Source organism: Eleutherodactylus coqui, chromosome 3 (assembly GCF_035609145.1).
Source record: "Eleutherodactylus coqui strain aEleCoq1 chromosome 3, aEleCoq1.hap1, whole genome shotgun sequence".
NCBI classification, from domain to species: domain Eukaryota; kingdom Metazoa; phylum Chordata; class Amphibia; order Anura; family Eleutherodactylidae; genus Eleutherodactylus; species Eleutherodactylus coqui.
The window spans coordinates 95,793,923-95,821,342 of NC_089839.1; the positions used below are offsets into that span (position 1 = coordinate 95,793,923).

The window sequence follows — 27,420 nt, forward strand, 5'->3', positions numbered from 1 at the left end:
AGTCATCGTAGAAATAGTTTAAGAATTAGAAGCCTTCCAGAGGAAGTTGACAACACCCAGCTAGAGAAATGGGCAAGAGAATTCTTTAACAAGCTCCTACAAAGACCGCTGGAATCGGAAGTGGAGATTGACAGAATTCATCGTGCCCTAGGCCCAAAACCATCCGATCCAAAAAGACCAATTATATGTTGAGTACATTTCTACAAGCTGAAAGAACAAATCCTCCAACAAGCGAGAAAAGAGAACGACTTGTCCTACAAAGGGGTCCCGCTAATGATCCTGACGGACTTATCACGTCGCACCCTCCAACTAAGAAAGGCTCTGAAACCGCTGCTCACATTACTCCGAGAAAAAGAAATTATATATAGGTGGGGCTTTCCGTTTCAGCTTTACGCCAACAAAGGAGGCAAATCAGCCATATTCAGGGGACTGGGCGACCTACCCAACTTCCTAGGTACCTTTGAGCTACCGCAGGTGTCTCTGCCAGACAGGCCCAAGCCGTCCTCCCTCCCGACTCCAGCACCAAGAAGCGAATGGCAGACAGTGGAACGTAGAGCACGCCGCAGAAGAGAGAGGCCAAGTGAGAGCCGAGAACCCCAAACGCCCAAGGGAGTTAAACCAACCTGACAGAATTCACACCGAACAGAGGCCACTACTCATACACCGGAAAGAGGAGAAACGGATGGAAGAAAAGAGAGTTCGGGACTTTCTTGGAGTACACGGGGGTTTTGAGGTTCAATAGCAATACTAAAGGTTCAGAGTCATAGGGGTTGGGAGCGACAACCCGTAAATTTGCTAGTTCTTGCTAATATAGCCTATGGCGAAGGCTCGGTTAGCCCTCGCTAACTATCGTGAGAAGATAGACTTTCAGTTCGATAATGATTATTTGTTCTTGTTTTTGATTTTATGTGATTTACCTTGTGTGTTTCCCCTCCCCCTCCTTCCCAAGTCCCCCCCCCTACTGGAGAAAGTGGTCAGAGCCAAACGGAAGGGCCCTCCCCTTTTGAGGATAAACATGGCTGACCTGACATGCAGAACATATAATGCCAAGGGCCTGAACATCCCTCAGAAGAGGAGCCAGATATTGTGCCATTTCCGCCAGAAAAGAATACAGGTAGCTATGTTCCAAGAAACACATTTTAGAACAGACTGTGTTCCATCATGCAGCTCCAAACTCTACCCCACCTGGTTCCATAGCCCGCACCCCACGAAGAAAGCGGGAGGCGTATCAATTGCCTTACACAGAGGATTTAGACACAGTGTGATTGACACCTCCATAGACCAGGAAGGCAGATTTGTCTTCCTAAAACTAGAAGTGAATGATAAGATATTTACTCTGGCTAACATTTATCTCCCTAATCAGGAACAAGTGTCAACCGCCGTTGGGATGCTGAAGACCCTAGCCGAATTCGCAAGTGGATCCAAAATTATCCTGGGCGGAGATTGGAACCTGGTTCTGAACCCAGAGATGGACTCTTCATCAGGTAGGACCTCTGTACCCCGATCCGCACTACAGCTACTTAAAAAAACATTAAACAACCTACACTTAGTGGATCTGTGGAGGATCCTTCACCCAGGGACCAGGGACTACACGTTTCACTCGGCAGTCCACAACACGTACACCCACATAGACATGCTCCTGGTCTCGCAGGACTTGCTGGACTGGTCCCCGAGGTGCTCCCTGGGGGACTTCATTTGGTCCGATCACGCTCCGGTATACGGAGGGTTCATGGAACGTGCGGGCCGCCCGGGAGCCACCTTGTGGAGGCTTAACGACAACTTGCTCCGAGACTACTTGTGTGTCACCGACATTAAAGAAACAATCGCAGGGTTCATAGAGACCCATAAAAATGACCAAACACCGGCCCCCATCCAGTGGGAGGCATTGAAATGCGTCATTAGGGGAATTTTAATCTCCCATGGAACTAGGCTTAAAAAAGAAAACTCAGCGAACCTACGTAAACTTATCTCACATCTACAAGCCAAAGAGGAGGCCAACAAAAAATCCCAAAGCGACACTCTTAAAGCGGAAATCTCCTCCATACGTCAGCAGATCCTTAAAATCCTTGATCAACGCTCTCTAGCATATAGAGACAAGTTACGTAGAGGGGCCTTTGAATACGGAGATAGATGTGGAAGCAGGCTAGCTAGAACCCTCCACCCTAGAACATCTCCCGCACAGGTCACCAAAATACAGGCAGAGGGGGGAAGACATGTACACGCAACAAAGGACATACTTGAGGAATTTAAAAAGTATTATTCCAAACTATACAATATTAAAGACTCAACACAGCGTGAAGATCAAAGTTTAGACAGAGAGACAGAGGCATATCTGACCCTTAGGCCTCATGTCCACGGGGAAAATCAGATCCGCTGCAGATTCTCCATGGAGAATCTGCAGCGGGTCCCTCCTGCCCCGCGGACATGAGCGCTGAAAATAAGAATTTAAAAGCATTTACCCATCCGTAGCGGGCGGGGAAAGCCTTCTCTTCCTCACGGCCGGATCTTCTTTTCCGGCCGGTGGATGAATTCGTCACGCCGGCGGCACGTCACCGACGTGCCGCGCGCATGCGCTGGGCACATCCGCCGAGCCGAAGCAAGAAAGATCCGGCCGTGAGGAAGAGAAGGCTTTCCCCGCCCGCTCCGGTTGAGTAATTCTTTTAAATTCCTATTTTAGGTCTCCCGCGGATCCGGACGGCTTCCATAGGCTTCAATAGAAGCCCGCAGGAGCCGTCCCCGCGGGAGACCCGCATGAAAATGGAGCATGGTCCGGATTTTTTCATGCTCCATTTTTTTTAAAATCCCTTTTATTGACCATCCGCGGGTATTTATCTACCCCGCGGGTGGTCAATGCATCCCTATGGGGTGCGGATCCGCGGGCAGAAGAAGAGTTAAAATCCGCTGCGGATTTTAATTCTTATTTTGCCCGTGGACATGAGCCCTTAATGCCCCCAAAAGAATGACAACAGAAGAAGCAGGGAACTTAGACGAAGATTTCAGCGTAAGTGAGCTCGAAAAAACCATCAAAGAACTAAAAGTAGGCAAATGCCCAGGGCCAGATGGCTATACAGCCAGGTTTTACAAGGTCTTCCAAAAAGAGATCTCACCTCATGCTTGAGAAAGACCCCATGAGGGTCGAAACGTAGCATGTTCTTGGAGGAATAAATTATTTATTTTTGCATTACGCCCTGGATGCTGCCACGAACCTTTTTGTGAGATACCCAGATGGCTATACAGCCAGGTTTTACAAGGTCTTCCAAAAAGAGATCTCACCTCTGGTTCTCAAATCTTTCAATGCGGTGGGGCGGGAGTGTTCCTTCCCGCCACAATCCCTAATAGCTCACATTTCAGTTATTCCCAAACCGGGGAAAGACGCCTCGGTTTGTGGCAACTATAGACCCATATCCCTCCTCAATATAGATATTAAACTATTCGCGATGATTGCCACACGCTTACAAAACACCATTCCACTACTGATTCATGGAGAGCAGGTGGGTTTTATCCCGGGCAGAGAAGCTAGGGACAACACGGTAAAATCCCTATCACTGATAGCCAGGGCAAAGGCCTCCGGGGAACCGCTGTGCCTCCTGGCGGTCGATGCAGAGAAGGCATTCGACAGGGTCAGTTGGCACTTCCTCTCGGCCACACTGGATAAAACAGGGGTGGGACCGAAGACGAAAGACCGAATTATGTCCTTATATAGCAATCCCTCTGCTAGAATCAGAGTTAATGGAGCCCTGTCGAATGCCTTCCAAATATCCAATGGGACTAGACAGGGCTGCCCCCTCTCCCCGTTCCTCTACGTGTTAACAATGGAAGCGTTAGCAAATGCAATCCGCAAAAACAACTCAATCAGAGGGATCTGGACAGGGAACATCGAGCATAAGATGGCGTTGTTTGCGGACGACCTGCTCTTATATCTGTCCAATCCACGAGTTGGGCTTCCTGTGGTCCTGGAGGAGTTTAGACGTTTTGGCGGAATAAGCAATTACAAAGTAAACGCACAAAAATGAGAGATTTTGAACGTGACTCTGCCACAAGCCGAGGCAACACAGTTGGAGACAGTTTCCATTCAGATGGAGATGCTCCTCAATAAAATACCTGGGAATTCAGCTCCCGTCAGATACCACACAGACCCTTAAACTTAATTTTCTCCCATATCTGACGGAGCTGGAAAGGGATCTCAATAAATGGAAACCACTGTTTTTGTCCTGGAGTGGTAGGGTCAATGTTATCAAAATGGACCCCCTCCCGAAATTTCTATACTTATGCCAGACGGTCCCGGTAAAACTACCAAACTATTACTTAAAACGCCTCCGAACCCTGATCACTGCGTTCGTGTGGAGAGGAAGGAAGCCACGTATGCGCTTCTCGTTGCTCACCAGACAAAAGGAAAAAGGGGGGTTGGGGCTACCCAACTTTACCCTCTACTACAAAGCGTGCCTCTCAAACTGTATTTTAGACCTGCTGAAAGAGGACAACCAGAAGCTTTGGGTAGCGGCGGAACACGCTCTGGTTCCGGGAACCCTGCGGGGAGTAGCATGGATCCCACCTAAATTGATAAATGCAATACCCAACATCTCCCCGTTTATTGGCCAGCTATGCCGGACCTGGGCAGACTTTGGCCAAAAAAATGGATTAGTCTCAGTGCCGGGGGCCTTTAACCCCCCTCATATCCAACCCCCAATTTAAGACAACGCTAGATGGATCTTCAATACTAGGTATGCACACTTCACCAATGCCGAGAATTAGAGATGTTATGTCCAATGCGAATTTAAAGACCCTGTCTGAGATCTTGGGAGAGGGGGAAACACGCCCAGGCTCCTGGTTACAATACTTTCAACTAAGAGGATTTGTGGAGTCCCTGGTCCCTCGCGTGAACCTCACGAGCTCCCTCACCCCCTTCGAACAAATGGCGGTGTCTTCAGCCCCGCAGAGACATAGGATTTCATCTATATACAAGATGGTGCTGTATCGGGAGGCAGAGGCCCAGAAACCTGCATATGTGGAGGCCTGGGAGAGAGAACTGGGGCATGGACTGCCAAAGGAGGACTGGGAGAGAGCCTGGCTCCTGTGTCATAAATTGTCCCCGGCTTGCAAAGCTCAGGACCTAAACTTTAAAATTCTATCCAGATGGTATAGAACCCCCGACCATCTCCACAAAATCTTCCCACAGACATCACCCTGCTGTTGGCGATGCAACGCAGACAGAGGAAATATGTTCCACATCTGGTGGAGCTGTCCCGGAGTGGCTGACCTATGGAAGGAAACAATAGAGCTATATAACTACATCTGTAAGACACAATTAAATCTAACTCAGGGGATAGCTCTGCTCTCAGTCCTCCCAGGCCCAATTAAAAATGTAAAGAAAAGCATATTAAGATTCTTCATACTCGCGACCAGAAGAGTTATTCCCAGACTCTGGAAATTCATGACACCTCCTTCTAGAGCAATGTGGGTGGAGGAACTGAACGACCTCATGCGCTTTGACGAGCTGGGGGCGGAGGAGGGCGACACCCAGGCGAATTTCTACCATACCTGGCAGACGTGGATCGCTTTTAGATCCTCTGAGAAATTTAAAATGTGGGTGGAGTCGGGAGGGCTATAGAAAACTTGGAGGCATCCCAGAACCTGGGTGTGCCCCCCCCCCCCCCGTGATCTACTCCATCACCTCTGACCGCTCTCCAGAAATCCACCCGTTCCCTCCCCCCCCCCCCCCACCTTATCCCTCCCCCCCCCCCACCTTATACCACCCCCCCCTCCCCCCCCCCCCCCGGTTATATTTGTTAGTCCTGTCCTTGTCCTGGTTTAAGAGTTAATATGTTTGGGCAGCGAAGATCTGCCATAGGAGAGATGAGAAAAACGAGAACATACGCAATTACTTGTTATGAAAGCACGTTTATTTACAGTATTTGACAATAATCCACATTACATTAACTGTGCTCATCTTGGTTGAATGTATGTTTTCTAAATTGAAAATTCGGAATAAAATACTTTTTGAACGAAAACTGAAATACCGCACAGAAAACAAAAGCGCGGCATGTCAATTCTTTTTCCATTTATGCGGTGGCCTCTCTCCTCTCTGTGGGGGGAGATGGCTGCAGCAGAGATGCAGGCAGCAAAGCCGCTTCAAAACCCGCAGGTTTTGAAGCTGCGCTTATCCCGCAGAAATCTCGCGGTTTTTCGGTGCGACCAAGCCACAAGGTGTTTCGTCCCGTGAGAACACAGACATACAGATTCTAATTAATGCACCTATCATTGTTTTTAATCTATGCTTTCTCACCATTACAACCCTTTTTGAAAATCAAGCTATCACAAGAACCAATCTGATCACCTTGGGTTTGGCTCTTGAAAACCCTGGCAGCTGCTATCGAGGAAATCTGCAGCCAGTCATATGTTCACCCTGCAGCAGAGAAGGACATTTTCATAGCAGACAGACTAGCAAGGTTATAAAGGCTAATGTGGTAGCAGAGACCACCATCAAAAACCCAGATGGTCCCATTTCTCCTTTTCCATTGGAGAGGTGGTCAATCCCCTGTGTGAGGCAAAACTGATAACAGAATACTAAAAACAGACTTGAATTTCAGGCCAAATATTGTAATAATTTTCTTAGAACACAAAGTTAGGACTACAGCACTGAAACTTTGCTATATATACATGTATTTTATTTCATTATTTCTCCTTTACACTCAAATTCCATTTAGGTTTTCCAAAGAACAAAACTTCTGAAGCGCCGTGGTGCCAATCCTATTAATAGCTAATGATTATAATTACATTCTTCAGATCTAATATAACCCAAACAAGGAGAATTATTTACCAAATACTAGAACGAGCTTCCTTTGATCAAGATTAAAGGCACGATGGGGGGGTGGGGGTGAATGTCAAAACCAATACGAAATGGAATAAAACAGCAACTAAGGGCCATATTTCCTAACAAAGTTAAGCTGCAGCACATTTCACAGCAGTATTCTGTAGCAATTAGCAACCAAAAACACCTTTTATTCGATTCATCAAGATGGAAAAAAGATCTCCTGAAGTGATATTTTAGGTGGGTGACCAAAATTCATATAGAAGACTTGTAGTACAGTTACTACAGTTTGGTTTAGCTTAATAATGACATCACCGGTTTTAGGCTAATAATGGTGACAGTGCTCATCAGGAGGCGTATCAAATCCATTTTTACCAAGGGCCACATCAGCATTATGGTTGCCTTCAAGGGGTGGTTTATAAGGGCATATTTGTATATGCATAATATAGACAGCTTAATCTCCATTGATTTGCATAGGGGTATTCAGACGTGTTTTTCACATGTACTTTACACACATGAAAAAAATCATAGCATGTCCTATTTTGTTCTGTATTATGAACTGAAATTGCCCATTAAAGTCAACGTGTATAACAAATGCCTATTCAGTGCATATTCATGTATGAAGGCAGGAAAAATCTATGGGGCCTTCATGCGTTTTTTGTTTTTTTTTGTACACGTCAAAAATACGCAAGAATGTCTCAATACGGTGTGAATATGCAAAGTTTTGGTCTGTGAAAACCCTGCGTGTTTCACGGACTGAAACTGCAAACGAGCCCTAAATATAAGCTTTTATGCACTATGGTGGTGTTTCTCCCCTTCTACCTCTTTAGCCAAAGGCTTCCTACCTTGCAGGGTGGCTAGGGTGCCAGGGTAGGTCTGGCAGAGCTGTGCCACCACCTGTCAGGTGCTGAACAGCGCGGTATGGAGACGTGTGCCAGAGCTAACAATCCAAGATGGCACCTGCTCCCTGTGCTGGCATCACACCCTCTGACAAGCCCTTTCTTATTTTTATTGATCTGGATCTGCTAGGATTCTACTGCTCTGCTACGACAGGGGACACCGGAGTTCACGTGATCGCTGGGTCAAATAACGGAAGTGACACTACTGTTTCTCCCTCCACTACATAGCGGTCATTTTTGGTGCTTGGTCCTTAATGGGTTAAAGAAAAGAGTAAGAACTGTGTATATATACAGCACATATAACTACATGTACAGCTGATTCAGGGAAGGTAAATTGATTGAGACAAGTTAAACTGAAACTTCAAAGAGCTGCCTTGTGACCATATTAGGTCTCCCCCTCATCCTTCCATCCAATTCCCTGCAGATATTACTGATGAAAACAAAACTGTTCCTGGAATGAACTTGAAGCTGGAGCAAATCATACTAATCTGGCATTTAATAGACAATCATACGTAGATAATAGGTGCCTGAACCTGAGAAAGTGGAATGGAGAAGCTGAGCAGAAGCCTTTCTGCTATTTAGAAGGATTATATTCAATTACGAATACTGAAAACCCAACAGTTTGGAAAGCCAAACATTTTATTGAGATTCTATAACAAGTAAACGTGCAAACTTTAGGCTGGTCGTACAGATGAGATGTGCAGTACATCGAACAACCTGCATATCATCTAATGTGCACAGGGGGGCATCCCCAATGTCCCCCAAGGGTAGATATTGGGGCAATAAGGATCATGCGTTGGGTTTCAACTGTCTGATTCTTTTGTTCTTGCGGAAATAAGTTGTTGGCAGAGGAGGCTAGCAGCAGCTTGCTGCCCTTTCTACATTGATAACACATGCATGCTGAGTCAAGCATACCTGCATATGGGAGGTCCGGGTGAGAAACCGAATGGCTAAACAAGCATTTGGCCAACAGCTATCTAATGTGTATGGTAATGGATAAGCACTCCGGCATAAACTGGTGACATAACATCCAATTCTTTTTATTGAAATGGATTAAAAATGTTCTTCATGCATGAAGTCCTCACAGTAACTTGCTTATTTAATATAATAGAGGACCAATAGAAATGCAGGTATAATTAACCCCTGTGGATACTTTGTTCCTTAAAGAGACAAAACCAAACATAAATGTAATAGGAATGTAAGTGAAAAACATATTGAAAACTATACCAACATAATCTCGAATAGAAAAAAAAAACACAAAAAAGGTGCATGGAAACCACAAGGTACATTGAAGAAATTTTTAAACCTATTAGATGTGGGGATGGAACCGCAACTTCCTCAAATAAGAAGCAGCCTGGATTTTGCCTCTTGGAACCCGATCCCCCAACGGTTTAAACAAGGGAACTAATTAACATTTCATTTTTTTTTGCACTTTATGTTTTTCATAGTCTCTCTTTTTTTGCTCTTAGTTTTTTCATGTGGATTACAGTTATTTTTTCTTTTTTGTGTGCTTTTGAAGTGGATTATAATAGCATTGTTTGAATATTTTTTGCATATATTTTTATTAAATTTGTGTTAATGTTTCTTTGGGGAATAAGGGGTTGAACAAACGAGGGGTTAATTATGCTTGCATTTCTATCGGTCCTCGTTTATCTTCAATATGTTCCAATTTATATCTCTCTCATTATGCTTTGACTAAGAGCATCTGGTATGCTTGACACACTTGATGCAGGGAGTACATTTTAATCTATTTCAATAAAGAAAACTGGATTCCTTGTCACCAGTTTGTGCTGGAGTCCTATTCGATTACCACCAAATCTACTTGCTGCCAACAAGTTTTCCTGTTGCATCTGATTGACTAATTAAACATTCTATCCTGGAGATTTCACATGCCGTAAGACATTGTGATGGTGAGCACTCCTCTTTCCTTTGCTGCGGTTTATCTTTGTACACCCATATTTACCATATGAGAAGCCACTCTTTAGACTTTGTTCACACCTCCATTAAAATTTCAACTTTTCTGTTCCGTAACCAGAACAAAAAAAACAATGGCGTGATCCGTCATATGACAGACACCAATAACAACAGATACACATGCTCGAGCCCTCATTCACATTTAATAACTGAATTAAATTGCACAACGGCTGTTTATAATAACCACATAAAAATGCAAGGTTCTTGGTGCACATTTAGATCAAAACCTGTAGGCCCATCAGCCAGGTGAACCTTATTTGATGGGTTCCTAACTCTACAAATACCTCTCTTTGGAAAAAAGTCTCCAAATGAAGAGGAAAGCTGGATACCTGGTTATATACGCTCATTGAAGAACCTGTGACAGATGGGTAAAGTACAGTGCACAACAAAAGTGTAGGCAGCCACTCCCACAAAAATGCACATGCCACAAAAAAAAACTAAGTCAGCACTTCCAACAAGTAAATGAAATGTGAAGGTGCACGCAACCTACAGCTAGCACTGGATGCTGTGTCATCTTTTACTGCATTTCCAAAAGAAACTCCTAATGGAACCGCTTTACAACGCCTTAGGTAATAAATGGGAAAAAAAATATTTTTCAAGTACTTTTCTATTCCACAGTTTTATTGATTTTCATAAAGGAGATTGTAAATACAACATATCAATTCAGCATCCAAACCATACTAAGTGAGCATGAATACAGAAACTGTAGGAACAAACAATCGAATATAACAGTCTATGTATAAAGGTCCCTCAAAGATCGCATCTTGTAAAATTTAAAGCTCTACCTTAATAAAGAAAGTATAAAAACTGCACGAATGGCCAATGGAGTCATTCTTAATAATAGTATTATTGTTAAGAACAGTAGGCGGACCCCTTCAGGGTCACTCATATAAGCATTAAACTGCAAAAAAGAGAGAACAAAAAAAAAAAAGAGCAAAATGAGATAGGGGGAAAAGACCAGGGCAGGGTTCATACAGGTTTCTAAAAAAAAAATTTCATGACTTTTCCATTACATTTCCATGACAAAATCTTTACTTTCAATGGCACTCGCAGAACTCGAAACACACGCAATCAAAGGTTTAGGCCTCATGTCCTCGGGTGGTTCGGATTACACATGCGGTAGCCCGCAGCGGAACCAGACCCTGTCTGCCTAAGGGCGCCTGCACATGGGCGGAAATCCCGCGGGATTTCTGCCACTGAAAGCCTGCATAGGATTGCGTTAACAAACGCAATCCTATGCAGGCGGCCGCGATTTGGCCGCGCGAAATCTTGGGCAGCAAACAAACCGCGGCATGTCCTATTGCGCCCCGCACAGAAACGTCACTCACCCGGCCGCCGGCTCCGGTCTGCGCATGCGCCGGCTGCCCGGCAGTCGGCTCATGAAAGAGCCGGGGCCGCCAGGCGCGAGTGAGTACGTGCTAGTCACTGCAGGCGCTCGGGTCGGGTCCCGCGGCGAGAATCCTCGCTGCTGGATCCGGCCTGCTCGTCTGCAGGCAGCCTAAGGCTGGCGACCGCACGTACCTGTCCGGGTCTTCTTTTTTCTGTACTGCAGTTTTGTGCGGAAGTGCCGGCTGGCGCAAATGCACATTACAGTTTTTGTTTTAAACTCCTGTTTTTCCGTGTAATCCGTTGACATGCCGCGGATCGAACGGCTTCTATTAACTTCAATGAAAGCCATCTGTGCGGGATCTGCACTTAAATGGAGCATGCTGCGATTTGTTTTTCAGACCATAAGATCCGCAAATCAAATTTGCATGCTTTAATGCAGGTGTGGCACCCATGAATCCTTATGGGCGGCTTGAATTATGGATGTTGTGCGCGGGTGCCCCTCTGCAGATTTCACAAATAAAATCCGCCCGTGGACATTTGGTCTTATTGTTTTTTGTTTTATATACAAAAATAATGAGAGACATTCCCTGCTAAGTCAAGCTATTTCTAGTTAAAGGGGTTGTCCCGCGGCAGCAAGTGGGTCTATACACTTCTGTATGGCCATATTAATGCACTTTGTAATATACATTGTGCATTAATTATGAGCCATACAGAAGTTATAAAAAGTTTTTTACTTACCTGCTCCGTTGCTAGCGTCCTCGTTCCCATGGTGCCGACTAATTTTCGCCCTCCGATGGCCAAATTAGCCGCGCTTGCGCAGTCCTGGTCTTCTGCTCTCTTCAATGGAGCCGCTCGTGCAGAATGCAGGCTCCGTGTAGCTCCGCCCCGTCACGTGCCGATTCCAGCCAATCAGGAGGCTGGAATCGGCAATGGACCGCACAGAAGAGCTGCGGTCCACGGAGGAAGAGGATTCCGGCGGCCATCTTCACAGGTAAGTATAGAAGTCACCGGAGCGCGGGGATTAAGGTAAGCGCTCCGGTAAGCTTTCTGTACGTCCCTGCATCGGGGTTGTCTCGCGCCGAACGGGAAGGGGGGGTTGAAAAAAAAAAAACCCGTTTCGGCGCGGGACAACCCCTTTAAATTATTTTTTTTTATATAAAAAATCCCCACCCATGAGAGGCTGGTTAGGAACAAACTTTAATGCACTTTAAAATCTGAAATATTTTTTGTATTTTTAAGACTGACTATTGAGGTTCTTGTGTGTCTTTAGTTATGTTTATCCAAAACACTTTCTTTATTCCTTTGGCCTATAGCGCTAAACACAATACTGGATTGTAATGGAAGAAAGAAATTGTTTTGGAAAGTCAATTAACTTCAATACAAGAAAAAGTAATCTCTCAGTAATACCGATTCGACTCTTAGCAAGACTCAGAAAAAATTCCATGACATATCAGAAAATCCCATGACATTTTCAGGTATTCCATGACTTTCATTAAATTCCTGTTTTTTCCTGACGCGTATGAACCCTGCAGGAGCAAAAAATGAGGAAGAAGATTGAGTGGAAGAGGCAGAAAGGGGTGGGGAAAAGATGGACCAAGACAGGCCTAGGCGAGACTACTTTGTGTTCTAGATTCTGTTTAGTGCTAGATAATCATGCCAGGGCCGAGGAAGAGGAGGAGAGGTGTGGTTTGGCATAGTCAATTCACGGTTGCCAGATCTTCAGGAACTACTCATGTTTATTCAAAAGTATACTAGATAACTTCTTATTTATAAAAACCCATCCATCCAAGATTTAACCTTCTATATGGGAATGTTCATTTTTTTCCACAAGTTTGCGACAATTTGCTTTACTGCCAAAAGGAAGAAGGTAAAAAGGTGTAATTAGGTGTGGGATAAGGCACATAATCTCAAGTACTTTTAAATTCTTATTAATTAGCAAGTATAGATGACTAAACAAGTTTGTGGTAAGTAGAGCCAATATGACATTATTAGACAGTAAAATCTGAATATCCCCCTTTACTAGGATGAGCTGGTCTAAAAGATACCCAAATGTCCCTGATTCAAGCCATGTGGAACACAACAAGGGCTTCTTATAACAGAAGGTATTTCTCTAATTCTTATCCTCAGAAGGTTTTTTAAGGGAAATACTATTGACAACCTATCCTCAGGACCCCGACTGATCAGACACCCGCTGTAAGGTCTGCTACAAACAAGGGTATGGAGCAATAGCTATTGCTCCGACACCTGTGCAGTGGTCGGCGCTTGTAACTGCATGCGCAGCTCCCACTGATTTTAATAAGAGTTGTGCCTGCAGTTACAAGCATCAGCCACTAGACAGGAGTCAGAGTAGCAGCTTCCGCTCAATACTCCTATGGGTAGCGGCTCTGCCAGCAGGTACCCAATCAGCTGATGGGCAGGGGTACAACTACTGATGATCTATCGTTAGGAAACTTGATTCTTTAAAGGTATTGTCTCAAAGAATGCCACAGGCAGCTGTAGACTACAAAGCCATGTTTTTGGAAATTTTGCAAGTGTTCGAAACAGGGGTTGAAGGTTTAGTAAATATGGCACTCAGTTTTAAAGCCACATTAACAAAGTTTGGGAACATTTTTCGAACACTTGTGAAGTGCCTTGAAACAGTGACGCGACTTTGTGATCTCATGCAGGAAACGCCAGCTTTACGTCTGTTTATGAGTTGTGTCTGGTGTTACAGTTCAGCACCATTCAAACCAGTTCCATTCAGCCTGATGAAGGATTGATAGAACATCCGAAAGCTTGCTGTAACATCATGTAGTTTTGTTAGCCATTAAAAGGCATCATATCTACAAGATTACTTGGTTTCTCTCTATGAGAACAATCACACTTAGTTCAGCACCATTCAAGTGAAAGGGGTTAAACTGGAATACCCCATGCAATATAAGGACAGGTGTAGAGCCGTTTCTGAAAAAGAAAAGAAAAAAACATCCGTGTTTTCTAATCCTGTAGACTCCTTATAATTTTTGGCTACTCAATAGCTACATTAATAGAAATGTTAAAAGAAGTCCGTAGACCCCACTTGTCCTCGGTAACTTGACCAGCAGTTATACTGACAGATAGACTTTGCAGATTTTACTGACCATTCCTAAAACTCTTTCCAATGATAAATATTCAGCCGGCATTCGTAGAGTATTTTTATTCTAGCTACATTCCTGAGCATTTTATAACCTCTCGAGTGAATTCACGTCCTCAGATTACCTGAATGTAACTGAACTGCCTTTTTACTTCAATTTAAGATGAAGATTGGGCCCGGAGTGAAAGCAAAACAAAACAATACCCTGTCTGGCAGCGGCCAAAAAACTATTTCAACATGTTCCAAACTTTTACGCAACAATTAGATACTTTATGGTTTCACCACAAACAGGCACTGAAATGTTTCCAACTATCTAGAGTCAGAAGTGTGTTACAGTAAAGTATTTCCTTCAGTGTGAGAGTCTTTCAGACAGTCAGTAAAAGGACTTGTGGAGTGTGTAGCATCAGTTAGTGGTACGACTAACACTTGGTCTGTGATGGACAACCAGTAATTGTGTTTATTGGGACTTGGCATTAGTGGAATGGAAAAGGTCAAGCCTCTTCGGTTTGGTACAAATATAAGAGAAAGGAACCTATTCTTTTCTTACAATGCTTTCCCCATGCCAACACGGCAGTATAAACGGATGTCTGACAAATACGAGCGTTCTTGAGTTTCAAATCATTATAGTATTGTAAACTGAAGCAAAACAAGGCGTAAAGCAATAGCTGCCTTCTACAAAGATACATTAATTAGCAGCTTTCAGGCGCATAAAGACCTTGGCAGGCCAAATAGGTGCACAAAGCAAAATCTGCAACGGTACTGGTATACAAAAATGATGTACTTAGCAGTATGGTGAAGCTTCTCCTTTGCATCTTTACAAAGTGATTTACACCTTTTTGCTCTTTTCACCTATTTTGGAGTTATTTTTACTAAAACAGTGCAAACATCTGAGGGCCCGTAAATCTCGAGCATCCAATACTGACGTTGGTCGTGTCCCTTGTGTACGTCAATTTCTGCAGATTCTCTGAATCTTTTCATGATATTATGTACTTTAGACGGTGAGATATTTAAATTTCTTCAAATTTTACATTGAGGAACATTTTTCAGAAATTATTCCACAATTTTTAGATGCAGTTTTTCACAGATGGGTGAACCTCAGATCATCTTTTCTTCTGAGAGACTCTGCTTCTCCAACATGCTCTTATATGCATCACCTGATACACTGCAGGGAAGGCCCAATCACCATATCCCCCTAATAGCATGCAGAAATCCAGATTAAAATATAAGGGCGCTAAATGTTCATGTGCCAACTAATATGCAGCCACTCACCTCAGCCCAGAATGGTGGAGGGTTGACTGCAGACAACATAGTCCGCACATATGAACTGATACCAAGGCTGCCAGCTACAGATAGGTGCGCCACACCATACAGGAAACCAACCCCTACTGGCAAAGCAGTGGATTGACCTGTATCATCACAATACACTGCACTGGCAGGACATCCCAGGCTCCCCCAGCATCTATAGCACACTTCATGGGGAAAAAAAAACACTGATACATGCGGGTTTCAGTTTGCATTTTGGCCAAAGCACATAAGCTGATGGGCCACGGCAAGGCCACCACGCGTCCGTCAGAACCTACGCTATCTCACTAATAGCTAAATAAAATCACAGGAGTGAGAGAAAGAAGTACAAAAACACAACTCACAGAAAAAGAAGCCAAATATGCATCACCTGATACTGCAGGGCAACTCAATTACCACATTCCCTAGTAGCACACACAAAGCCAGATTGCCACTCACTATACTGCAGACAACACTGGCAGGGCATCATGACTTAATAGAAAATCGAATCTCCAGCAGTTTTTCATTAGTTCCACTTACTTTCCAACCTTTTGTAAACCCTGTCCCAACTTTTTTGAGATGTGTTGCTGCCATCAATTTCTAAATGAGTTAATTTTTTTTTAGAAAGGAAATGAAAAGATTTCTCCTTTTCAGCTTCTGATGTGTGTTTTATTGCAAATACAATATGGCTGTATGAGATTTCCAAATCATTAGATCCTTTATTTCAATAACTTTTTTGGAACTGGGATTGTAATTGATGCTGTTCTCACTGAGGGAAGTATAAGGCTTTTAATAACTTATAGCATGTTTCTGCAGCTCCCAGACAGAGAGGAGTCCAGTTTATTCACGATAACGTAGTAGCCCCACCCATACACCCTGACTGACAGGGTGTATTATACTGCATACTTAGGGCCCTTTGACACGGGCCGAGATATTGTTCAGATTCCCACATGCAGAGGAAGTCTGAACGATTATCGCTTAGCGTAAATGCATGCCCCAACTGAATGTGAATTTGTTAAGTTCTGGTTTGTCGTTCAGCTTCTGCATGCACAAAACTAAATGAGTGATTGGCTTGTCTAAACAGGCAGTCGTTCACTTATGAACAACTGCCTGCTCATCGTGCATGGACGCGGCCTCCATTGACTAGCGATGCTCGTTCCTGTGTAAAAGTAAAGGAATGATTATATTAGTGGAGCAACCTGTTGGGCCTGGGAGTCTTAACTGAATTTGAAGTTCATAAAGGATGAGATAAAATTGATACTTAAGCGCTCACATTGTTTCTCTAGTTGTGTCAGAAAAACAGGGAAATCCATACAAAATTGTAACAAGGTGGTATAAGGCTACTGTCTACTGTAAAAGACAAAACCTCTTCTAATACTTGATGGAAAGGTTATTTGGCTTCAGGCACCTTATCCCATTTGTGTATCTCATCTTTTGAGTAAAGCTTGTAATTAGGGAGGTTTGTAAGGTCACATATAGCTTTCCCCTAACTTTACATCGAGGAGATCTGACCTTGCAACCTCGTTGCTAACAGCTGCTAAATTATTAATTCCAGAACATTGGTGCTCTCAATAGTTCACCTTACCTTACCAGCAGTACTTTGAAAAAACTGAACAATTCTATAAGTTTGAGGAACTTATAGTCTTTGAAAATAACACTAAGAAACAATTTGATACCGCCTAGAATGGAAGGGTTGCATATAATAAGATACTTTAATTTTCTCCTCTAAGGCACTCTTGTATTATCCAGTTACTTGACTGCCCAAATTGGTGCTCCATTATATGGTCTTATACCTTTTTCTAGTGCTCTTATTGATTATATTATGATGTTTTAATCAGATGGTACGTACAGTCATTCTTCATTTTATATAAATCAAACATGAAATGTGCAATGTTCAAAAATGTGTACTGATACATCCTTAATTGAAAGCTTTTGTTCCTTTGTCTTTTCTGTCCTGTCCTTGTTCTCATATTTTTCCTCTCCTTTACTTTACAACTAAGGACTCTAGGGAATCTCGTGAGGTTCTTGAAGCGGAGTCGTCCTTTTCAGGGTAGGTGCTCCACTTAATTGACAAGTTCAGTTGAGGCAGAATAGGGAAGTTCTTTAGGTCTCACCTCCATTTCAACACCACCAGTGTTAGAAATGTGTTACAAGTGTCCTGCACGTCTAGCAACCCAGTGAACCGTAGAATTCTACATGTTATCCAGTTTATCCCTGTCCTCTTCCAGAATTTGTCAGTTTGCACTATATGACTGGACAGACATTACAGTAAATTCTGGTGTTGTTTCCATACTATGGGAGAGAAGAGGTACCTGTTTTACGACTATCTGAAAGCAGTCTTAGTTAATGCAGTACATTGTGTTTAGGGATTTACATGGTTACAGTTTGCATACAAGATGGAAACTGAATACCTAAAAAAATCTCCAATTTAAATTGAATTCAAAAATTGATGGCACATTACGGTGATTTTGGTGTTTCCTTAACACACTGTAAACATTGACATGTGTGGTATATATGAACTACTTATATCACCAAGTTTTTAATAGAGTATATTCTGCTTGCAAAAGAAGTTTCCTTATGTATGCTTTTCAGTTGTAAATTTTAATTTTCATGCAGTTTTTGCTTATGATCCATGTTCGATGCAAAGTTGCTTTAACGGGGTTGTGTGTATAGATTACATTTTATACATGGTATGGTATGCCCTCTCAAAAATCTTTAAATGTTGGTAGCATTGTAGCCGTTTTCTGTGTGAAGTACATATTTATAACATATGTGTGGATGGCTGTTTCAGCATTTTTGAGAGCAAAAGCTTTTATAACCCCTTAGTGACCAAGCCTGTTTGCACCTTAATGACCAGACCAAATTTTGGAAATCTGACATGTGTCACTTTGACATAGCATAACTCCGTAAAGGTTTTCCTTGTCCAAGTGATTCTGACACTGTTTTTTCACCACATGTTGTACTTCATTTAGGTGGTGAAAATAGTCCGATAGAATTTGTGTATATTTATTAAAAGCACCAAAATTGGGAACATTTTGAAAAAAAATTCATTTTTTCACATTTTCAACTGCGATATCTCAAATATGTGCAAACATACTGTACAAATTCTTGATAAGATATATATTTCCATCTGTTTACTTTATTCTGGGTGCACATTACAAAAAGTTCAGGTTTTTTTAACCATTTAAGAGATGTGCAAATTTAACATTGATTTTCAGCATTTTGAGGAACACTTTATTTTCTGGCACCAAACCAAGATTACAAAGGCTCATAGGTGTCAAAATGATAGATACCCCCACAAATGACCCCATTTTAAAAACTACACCCCTTAACGTATTCACTGAAGGGGGTCGTGAGTATTTTAACCCCACAGATTTTTTTCAGGAATTAATGCAATTTAGAGGAGAAAAAATAAAATTTCATGTTTTTGCAATATATGCTATTTAAAAGATGGGACTTTTTTCTATAATGCAAATGAAAATGCGTATTTGCACCCAAAATGGATACCCCTGTTTGTCCTGTGTTCAGAAACATACCCATTGTGGCCCTAAAATTATGTCCGTATTCACAACGGGGCCCAAAACGAAAGGAGCAGCCGGTGGCTTTTAGAACAGACATTTTGCGTGAAGGCGTTTTAGGCCCCATTGCCCACTTGTAGAACCCTTGAGCGGCCAAAACGACAGAGGACCCCCCCACAAATGACCCCATTTTGAAAACTAGACCACTTAACGCATACACCTAGGCGTGTACTGTGTATTTTAACCCCACATTTTTGAATGAATCTGAGCAAAGCAGATGGAAAAAAATTACGATTTTAATTTTTTTGGCAATTGTGTCATTTTAAAAACATTTTTTTTGTATAGCGTACAAAAGAATGAAAAAGTTCACCCCAAAATGGATACCTCCGTTTGTCCCGTTTTCAGAGAGATACCCATTGTGGCCTTAATATTATGTCTGTATGCACAACGGGACTCAAAAGGAAAGGTGCATCAAACTTCAACTGTGTCTTAAATTTTACGTAATCGCCATTATCTATTGGATAACGGCGATCACGTGACCGGAAACAACTCACTGCGGCCCTCAGTCACTGCTCCAGGCTCTTGGCTATATTTAGTAGCCAGGAGCAAGGAGGCTTTGAATTTCCAGGGCCCTCAACAGCTTTTGCGCTTGTGTCCGCCATTTTGCTAATGGGCACATGCACCAAAGTTGGGGAAAGGTCCGTGGATAAAGATCCCGTCTGGGGACATCGCCGGAGGCCTTAGGTAAGTAATTTCACCTCCCCTCACGAATCTGATCTGTGATTGGAGGTGAAATTTTCCCTTCTTTTACGTGATCGCCGTTTTCAATTGGAAAATGGCGATCATGTGACCAGGAACCGCATTTTGCGGGCACTGGTGAAATCTCCAGGCTCTCTGCTACGTTTGGTAGCCAGGAGCAGGGAGATTTTAAATTACCCTGGCAATCTGTGACTTTTGCACATGCGTCCGCCATCTTGGCGGCGGGCGCATGCACAGAAGCCGTGGTGAAGTCCACGGACAAATGCGGTGCCTTAGGTACGTTATTTAATCTCCCCTCACGGATATGATCCATGAGGGGAGATGAAACAAACTTTTTTTTTTAAACTTTTTAAAAACTTTTTTTTACTTTACATGATTGCTGCTATCCATTGGATAGCAGCGATCATGTGACCGGGAACCGCATACAGCGGCTCCCAGTGACATCTCTCTGCTCTCGCCTACACATGGCAGCCGGGAGCAGAAGGATTTTTAAATTTCCCGGGCCGCGCACGCCTCCTAAGCGCGCACCCGACATATGATGTCTGGCATGCATGCGCAGAAGACGCCGACGGGACCTGGAGGCTGGGACACCACCGGTCATCGCGGTGAAGGCTGGTGAGTACTTTCAGCTGCCCCGATGGATCCGATCCACCGGGGAGGCTGAATCTTTCACTTTTTAAAACTTTTTATTAACTTTTATATGATCGCCGGCATTCGGTAAATGCCGGCGATCATGTAACCGGGGGAGGGGACCCGCGGCCCGGAATGGCAGCTCCAGGTTGCCGGCTACCTTCCGGAGCCGGCAGCATGGAGCTGCCACGTCCTCAGCTTGCAGAGCCTTAATCCCTGCAGGAAACATATTTCTACATCCTCAGGGAATAAGGCCCAACAAGTGAGGACGTAAAAAGTCTATGGGCCGGTCGTTAAGGGGTTAATGTAGATGTATATATGAACATTACACATCATGATCTATTATTGTGTAATTATTGTATTTTAAAGGTTGTAAGCACTAGGCGACACTTTGAAAATGTGCTATCTACTTTCAGAAAATATATGGGTATAGGGGCATAGGGGTTTAATATATATTTTTTAATTTTAGAATTTAGTTTTCTTTGCACATGTAAAAAGTGTGAAAATAGTCCTGGCTACTAGATGTGAAAAATGTTCAAAAACCTCAGGATTAATAGAAGACCAACCATAAATAGTACACTGCTTGGCAAATTAAATACCCTGTTCCTATACTTCATTTAGCCTTAAAGTGGAAGATTCACAGGCCTGTGATTTTTTTACTGTCTCTTATAGATTTTTACTCAATGAAACCTAGAAAAACACTTAAAAAATGCTATCATGTCCAGTTTTCTTTTTGCAAAACTCATGTTTTTAATTTAGTTAAGCATGACAATTTCCTTTAACCTGAAATCTGGCATCCAATAATGATTTCTTACTTTCATTTAATAATTTATAAAACTGATACTCAAGAATACAAAAAGAAAATAAAAGGAACGGGGGGTGGGGTGGGGGTGGGGTGGAAGGAGGTGGTAGGGTGGGTTTGGCAGTGTCAGAAAGCTCAGCTGATCATGTTCTAACAGGTTTATTTTGTTTGTAGCAAAAGGCGAGGAATCTTATCAACTAGGTTGAGTATGTTTTGACATGTTCTCTGGAGTTTTAGGAGTGTACACAAGCCTTCCGTTAGATTTGATCATGTTTCAACATGCTAAATTAGTTCAGGATCTTGTTTACATCCTGCATTCAAATGTGACTGCGTTTTTGTTTTTAGGTCTGTATTATGGCTCCAAGAGGCTGTGTTACTTCTCCACACAACTTTTGTTTTATTTGTGGTGAATACACTATTACAAGTCAACAAAGAAACAAATGATTTCGTGAAAAAAGTGTAGTATCCCGAGTGATTCGGAGGACAAAGACACATTACCTCCCCAGGACGAATCTAGCTCAGATTTTTCTGTTGATGAGGGTCCCCAACTTTTTTCTCAGAGCGAGCTCAATGACCTAGTTAAAGATTTAGACTTTTCCAAACAAGCAGCCGAATTGCTAAAGTCAAGACTAAACAATAACAACCTGTTGTCACCTGGATCATCATTTTCTTGGTACAGATACAGAGAGAAGGAATTCACTCAGTTTTTCTCCAAAGAGGGAAATCTCGTTTTTTGTTATGATGTTCAAGGACTCATGAAGTGCTTTGAAATAGTATATGATCCATCTGAGTGGCGCCTATTCATGGATTCGTCTAAAACAAGCCTCAAAGCAGTCTTGCTGCATAATGGTAATATATTTGCATCACTTCCAATAGGCCACTCGGTGCATTTGAAAGAAAACTATAACGATTTGGCTGTGATTTTTAAGTAAATCAACTATCAAGAACATTGCTGGATGGTTTGTGGAGACTTCAAAATACTAACCATGTTGTTGGGCCAGCAGGCTGGTTATACATAATATCCCTGCTTCCTATGTTTGTGGGACAGTTGAGCCAGAGACCTCCATTAGACAAAAACTGACTGGCCACTGTGAGGCACCTTAAAGGGGTTGTCCCGCGGCAGCAAGTGGGTCTATACACTTCTGTATGGCCATATTAATGCACTTTGTAATGTACATTGTGCATTAATTATGAGCCATACAGAAGTTATAAGAAGTTTTTTACTTACCTGCTCCGTTGCTAGCGTCCTCGTTTCCATGAAGCCGACTAATTTTCGGCGTCTAATGGCCAAATTAGCCGCGCTTGCGCAGTCCGGGTCTTCTTCTTTTCTCAATGGGGCCGCTCGTGCAGGATGACGGCTCCGTGTAGCTCCGCCCCGTCACGTGCCGATTCCAGCCAATCAGGAGGCTGGAATCGGCAATGGACCGCACAGAAGCCCTGCGGTCCACCGAGGGTGAAGATCCCGGCGGCCATCTTCAGCAGGTAAGTAAGAAGTCACCGGAGCGCGGGGATTCAGGTAAGCACTCTCCGGTGTTCTTTTTTAACCCCTGCATCGGGGTTGTCTCGCGCCGAACGGGGGGGGGGGGGTGTTGAAAAAAAAAAAAAACCTGTTTCGGCGCGGGACAACCCCTTTAACCCCCGGTGAAAAAAATGTCATTAATACCACCTTGGTTCCACCTGAAAAGATTTTATTAGCACCTCTTCACATTAAATTGGGGCTTATGAAGCAGTTTGTTAAATCACTGCCAAAAGATGGGGAATGTTTCATATATTTGTGTTCCAAGTTCCCAAAACGGTCTGAAGCCAAGTTGAAAGAGAGACTTTTTGCTGGCCCCGACATACGAAAACTCTTATCTGATCCCCTCTTTTCAGAAACAATGGGTGAAAAAGAATCATGAGACTCTTTCAAGGACGTAGTGCACAAGTTTTTGGGAATACTAAACACCCTCTCTACAAAACCATTGTACAACATATGTTGGCTTAGTTTAAAGCTCAAGGATGCAAGATGAGCTTAAGAGTTCATTTTTTAAACTTTCATTTAGACTATTTTCCCGAAAACTTGGGAACCTATAGTGAAGAGCTGGGTGAAAGATTTCACTAGCATGTCCGTGATATACAGAGACGCTACCAAGGAAGTTGGGACATCTTCATGCTAGCTGGCTACTGTTGGATGCTCAAGCGGCAAAGGAAAAATGGAAAGCGAAAGCGTGATCGAAGGAGCATCAAAGACAAGAAGAAAATGTTTCACAGGCAAACAGAGTGAACACGGAATGATAAATGTATCATGAATGTATTTTTAATAAATAATATATTTAGTTCATTGTAATAAAATGGTGATTTTTTTATTCATCGCTCATATGCATTTATAATGGTAACCCCTCATAGATTGCAAAAAAACTGTACATGATGTGGGGGAAGTGGAGGACATTTTTGGATTCAGCAACCTTGAAAGATAAAATTTACCTAAAATATCCCATGTAGCTGAGAAAAAATTTTTTTTTGCAGACCTGTGATAATAAAGCAGCAGATTAATCAACACCAGTTTTTATTTTTCCACACTGAACAAAGTAAAAACTAATTGTAAGTAGATGAAAACCTCAAAAAATAATGAAGATATATTACAAAATATTAGACTTCATATTTGCGGACTGCAGCGCCAATGATAAACAAAAACCTTAAAGCAACTCTCTTTTCAGGAATCAACGTTTAGTAAAATGCCAGATGCTGAGTAGTTGTACTGAGCTCTAGTATTTCACCACTAACACATCGTACATGAGTGTGACAGATAACATCACAATGTCATACCTAACTGACCGAACATTTAGTTCTCCCACTCGAACACATCCTCGCCATTTCTCTGTCTAAGGCTTCCTACACATGGCCGAGTATGACATAGGGGCTTTGAAACTCAGCCTGATATTGAGCTTGTGCACGTGTGATGTCCCCGCGGATACGAGGCGTTTTTCTATCAAAAATGCCTCTTATTACTTCAGTACAGTTGCTATCCTTTGAACGGTGATGGAGGATCGGCAAGTGTTTCCGATTGTTTTCAATGGGAAAACTCACATCGCACCAGTGTGCACGTGTGGCAATGCACAAGAAAAGGACAAATGTGATTTTTTTTTTCCTGTATGGCAATGCAAAAAAAATGCTCATGTTTATGACCCTATTCAAAAGAAAGGAGTTCATATTCGTGTGAGAATTGTGCATCTCGCAGCACACAAATCTCATGTGACATTTGACTCCGCCCTCTCCTTCAAACCGTTCATACAAGTCCTCGTCACTTCCAGCTTTAAAGCATCTCACAGATATGATGTTTCTCCAACAGAAAGTCAACAAAATTGCAAGTGCATGCTCTCATCATCTCCCACCTAGACTAATGCAACATTCTCCTGTGTGGACTCCCTACCAATGCCCCTGTACCCCTCCAAACCTTACCTCCACTCTGTTGCCTGCTTTATCCACCTATTCCCCATTACTCTCCTGCCGCTCTGCTTCGCCAATCCCTTCACTGGTTGCCTTTTACCCAGAGAACTTTTTGTGTCAGTGTCCAAAAAGTTGATTTCTGCATACAAGTAGCTTAATATCAGGTTTAAGGTGGGGTGAAATGCATTGAATCACTCATGGAATTTTATTAGTTTTTGTTCGGCGTTGGTCCAGATGATTATGACGTCAAGATAGAAGCAAGAGAGGTTACAGAACTGATACCAATGACAAAGATTCATTAAGGCCATCTGGATAAATAGCTTTTAATTTACAGGGGGTGGACAAAAATATAGAAATACTGTACGAAATGCATGCGGTAAGTTACATGAGATTATAAATCATATTCTACAATAGTACCAGTAAATTTTAACTATATCAATAAGACATGTAGAGATCAATTTTAAGTGGAGGTAATATGACACAGATGCTGCTTGCAGAAGTGAACATCTGCCCGAGCAACAAGGTTCCATTAGTCAGAGGTTTCCATATTTTTGTCCACCCCCTGTATATATATATTGGGTTTCTTTCTATGAATTCATCGATCCCAATCACCCCCTCATTTTGTCATATCGTATGACTTCCACAGATTGAAATAAAAGTGAGAGGAGATTCTCTTAATGTACGGGACCACATGTGGTCAGGAATGGTTTTGTCTCTTTTGTTATCAAGGTCTCCCACATATTCAAGAATGCAACGTCTAAATTCCAGGTATGTTTTCCCTACATATGACCGCAGACAAGTACATAGAAAAACTAGTGCCCTCAATTGACATTTTACAAAATCTCTGTTAATGGTCATCCCTGTGCACACAATACAGAAATTGCTAGATTTCAAAATAAATTTACAAGCCTCCACAGCGAGACGTACCATTGATTTTGCAATCCAGCCATGTGCCCAAAGTGGTTTATATTGACTGTGGACTAGAAAGTCATCCAGGTTCCTATCCCTTCTGTAGACAATTCATCCAACAAAATTTTTGTAGTTGGTCAATCCTCAAAAGAGGCCAAAATTCTTAATTTGCTGCAGTATTTATGTCTTAATGATGTGAATTTTTGGTCAATTTGTCTCAAAGGGTCTTAAACGTTCCTGTCTATTCTGTGAAAGTATAAAATTATAGGTTTAAGACAAAACCTTACTCGGGTAGCTCCTTTCTTAAACCTTCCTCCCAAGTCATCTGAGTGACATTTGAAGCTATATAATACCATACAATTCCACCTCATCTTTAAAAATTGGCCCTCAGGGATGCCTTGTTTCAAAGAGGGGGGGTTGAAAATGTTCCAGGCAAGCAAACTGTTGCCTGGTGTTGGCTTCCACTAGGTGCTGGTAAGCAAATGGCTTGTCTTGTCACGCTTGATTCTAATGTCTGAAAAACATAACTCCTCAAACTGAACCTCGTAAGTGAAGTGCAGGTTCATGTTACTGTCATTTAATTTAGCAACAAACATATGAAAGGAATGTTCCAACCCAGTCCAAATAACCAACATAACTTCAATATAATATCCCCAGTAGATGATGTTGGAGTGAAAATTTGAGGGGGTATCACCAAAAAATGCAGACATCCTCCCACCAGCCCAGGAGTAAGTAAGTGTCAAAAGTAGGCTCCACCTCATTTCAGGATTCTTTAGGAGAGATTCCAGCATGGGATTGCCCCTTTTGGGATGGGTGCTCCATATTGTTAGTAGACACTAAAGGGCACTATAGGACCCTCTTCCTTTTCTATACACCCTTTTTTCTATTTTTGGTCGCCCCTCTTTGATACTAAATATTTCAAATAACTTAAGAGTTATGTTTTATCGTGAGAACACATAGTAATCTAAGAAGGAAACAAACACAACTTCAAAAACAACACGTAAACTTCGATCAAATGCCAGCTTTATAACACTGCTCATTGGAAGAAATGATTTTCACATTTTACCAATACAAGAGAAAGTGGTGAAAGATAAATGACACAGTCATCCATAGTGTCAGCATTAGCTAATTCAGCTGAAACGTTTCTCCTCTGTACCACACATGTAATGACAATGCCTCAGAAATTCCGACTGTCAAGTTCATGAAAATAATATGATTACATTCAATAATTACAGGGAGGAGCCATTTGTTTCCAGTCTAAGTAAGACAAAGAGCGGCTGACTAGTACATGTAGAGACAGCGAGCAGTAATGCATAGACGCTTGCACCGAGCTGACGAAAAAATAAAAGTACTTGAAAACAAATCTAGGAACAATGTAATTCTTTCAAAGCACATTGAACCCATGCCAAGACTTTCTAATATACGATCTACACAACAGAGCAATGAATAGACATTATATTATTATACACAGACCCTAGGTCGCTCGCCAGGAATGATACGTCCAGACAAAACAAAATGGTTAAAGAAAATTAAAAACAGGGTGTATGCCGAACTAAGATGGACATCAGCTAAACAATACAGCTCTACATTCCATGCTCAATACCTGCAAAGTTAAATATTGGGTGCAAACAGTAACTCAATGCAAGAGGGGGGCATACTGTTCTAAATGGCTACAATCCGTGGGGATCTGCTGCAGGAGTTGCTTACTGAAGACAATCAGTGTAATGTGTAACAGCTTTCCAAAAACGTTTGACATATCATAGGGACATGTTAAAAGTTTTGAGCACTGGGGATCTAGGTGTCTCTAGCTCCCTTAGACTAGAGGCGCCATGTCTTCCAGTCACAATGGATGCGCTTACTGAAGGAATGCATGCATAAATGACTGGAATGCACGACCTCTCCAGCTCAAAGTAGCTGGAGTCATCATTCATTAGGCAGGAGTTTTCTTGTAAAAGAAGAAGAGAGCCCGGACGAGA

General features: G+C 42.5%; 1 protein-coding gene across 3 annotated transcripts in view; it reads right to left on the minus strand.

Annotated features, from left to right (window-relative positions):
• Window positions 1–27,420, minus strand: part of TTC27 (tetratricopeptide repeat domain 27) — a 383,896-nt gene that overhangs the window by 110,026 nt on the left and 246,450 nt on the right. The window lies entirely within an intron of this gene.